At 32.0% G+C, this 2,449-nt stretch overlaps 1 protein-coding gene across 3 annotated transcripts in view; it reads left to right on the forward strand.

The window, feature by feature from the left end:
• LOC117112677 overlaps positions 1-2,449 on the forward strand; it is a 34,123-nt gene that overhangs the window by 7,056 nt on the left and 24,618 nt on the right. The window contains exon 1 of one of the 3 annotated variants that reach the window (XM_033255812.1): positions 525-545. The exons of the other annotated variants lie outside the window; for them this stretch is intronic. The gene's annotated coding sequence lies outside the window, so the exon portion shown is untranslated. Of the gene's footprint in view, positions 1-524; positions 546-2,449 lie in introns of those variants that run through there. 3 annotated transcript variants of the gene reach the window in all.

Below are 2,449 nucleotides of genomic sequence, written 5' to 3' on the forward strand. Positions count from 1 at the left end.
ATAAGTTCTCATAAGAACACCCCCGTTTTTCATCTACTGTATTTCCTGTCTCTTATACACATCTAGATGTGTATAAGAGACAGCACAATAAATTGCTACGATACATTGAGAGACATGGAATATTAGCGAAATTTTCGGCAACTCCTGTTACCTTCGTCAGCGCTTGAGTATCTATAAAAAAAAAACTTATAACAGAATATACAAGTCTTTATAATGGGTGACTAAGCACCAGGTCTATAAACAAAAAATTACATGGTCTTATCACTAGCATTAGTTTATAAGGAGGCCCTAATGTCTGACAGAAGCAAATAGGCATAAATCAGTTGGTCATTGTGAAAAAACAAAGGAATGTATTTCGTGTGGGAACGAAATGAGCACCCTCTCTTGTTAGCTGTCTCACATTTTTGTGGTTTTCTTTTCGCGCTCCGATAAGACACAGGAAATTATTTTTCGTAGAGAGAGAAGCGTTCGAGAATTCTGTAGTGTAATTTAGTTATTTGAGAAAGTTAACACGGTTGTTCTATGAGTATTGAGCAGTTCAACCGGTAAGTTAAACATCATTGTATTAAACGTCATTGTAAAACGGATCATAATTTATCGTAAAACATCGGTAATTAATGATTAAATAAGATCGTGAAACTGATATTGATATAGTCGCTATTGTTACCGAGTTTCCGAAGTTATATTAGGAATTACGAATTAACAATCATTAGAATTATAGTTATGCTTAGAATTGTAGCATCGTATTAGGTATATGATGAATCATTATGCAAGTGAAGCGTGTTTTAATTGTACATGGACAGAAACTTTAATGATTATTAGTAATTATTAGAACTATTTGTTTGATTGCGTATTAATTTACTTTAATTTGTGGTACAGTGAATTTTATATATGCGGAGTGATATTTGCAGTGTTATGAGGCTTATTTGGGACTCGCATTTTAAGTTAGTGTAAGTAACAGTATATTATAATCAAATTGATCCCTGAAAGTGTTTTATCTCTAGTGGTTAGAACTTTTGACCAGAGTCACCATGGTTATACCATGTAATACAATGCGGCTGTATTGCTATGATTTGAGAATCGCATTATTTCGGGTTTTATTCATGAAGGTCTACGAGAGGAATACAGTAATAATATGTTTAAATTACTTTAGGTATTTTTCTTTGAGTTTCATCGATACATATGGCATAATTCAAATAAATATTATCATTATTATTACTTATTAATATAAGAGAAACACTGCTATTTTCAACATTATTTGACAATGCTTTGTATTTTTCATTAGGTTTAATTGATATTTCGACATTCAGGCTCTCATCTGAGTAGAGTATACCGAGTTGAGTTGAGCTGTAATTTGAATCTTGGATGTCAAAAAGTATGAGTTTTAAGTACTGACTTTATATGAGTTAAAAGTATTGAGAATTAATTAATATAATTACGCTAATCTATATTATCGCGTTAAAAAGTTTGAGCATCTTGAGTTATGTAGTTTCTTGTATTTTGTATTCGATAGGTTCGAACGACTTGTTGGGACACAATAAATTTTCAGATCAAACATAACAGCTTTTGAGTTTTTGTCAGCTTGAATGCCGAAACAGAATGCTAAACAAGGAAATAGGCCTATAAGAAACAAAAATAAAAATGAAACAAAATAAAATGTACAGAAGCCGGAGATACAAAAAATGGAGATAATAATTTAAAAAAAAGTAATAATGATAATAATAATAATAATAATAATAATAATATTGATAACAATAATATTGATAACAATAATAAGGATAATAATAAAAGGGCAAGTAGTTAAGCAGATACAAATACCACCAGATACACTCCATTACACAATAAGTACGGCTAGAAACAAATAATAAAATACACTGAAATATAAATCAAGGTAGCCGTTAACACTGTTAAATTATATACATAAATCATATTGTGTAATGGAGTGTATCTGACCATGAAGCCTCCGTGGTCTAATGGTTATGACGCTCGCCTGCGTTGCAAGCTATGCTACATATATACTGTCTCTTATACACATCTAGATGTGTATAAGAGACAGCTCTTGTTAGCTGTCTCACATTTTTGTGGTTTTCTTTTCACGCTCCGATAAGACACAGCAAATTATTTTTAGTAAAAAGAGAAGCGTTAGAGAATTCTGTAGTGTAATTTAGTTATTTGAGAAAGTTAACACGGTTGTTCTATGAGTATTGAGCAGTTCAACTGGTAAGTTAAAGGTCCTGACCCCCTCCCTTGGCAAAACAAATTAGAGCTAACTTTTCAGGAAAGTGGGGGAAAACCTTGAATTGTGAAGAAAGTCATTAAATAACACCTAGCTCAAAAGTCGGGAAAGCTCATGTCCCGCCATATAGGAATCAAAATTTCAAATCAAATCAAATCTAATCAAAATATGTTGACCCTACCTCCTAAATTTGAACCCAGATCCCTCAAACAC

Source organism: Anneissia japonica, unplaced genomic scaffold, assembly GCF_011630105.1.
Source record: "Anneissia japonica isolate Jap-2015-1 unplaced genomic scaffold, ASM1163010v1 scaffold288053_len460827_cov147, whole genome shotgun sequence".
NCBI classification, from domain to species: Eukaryota; Metazoa; Echinodermata; class Crinoidea; order Comatulida; family Comatulidae; genus Anneissia; species Anneissia japonica.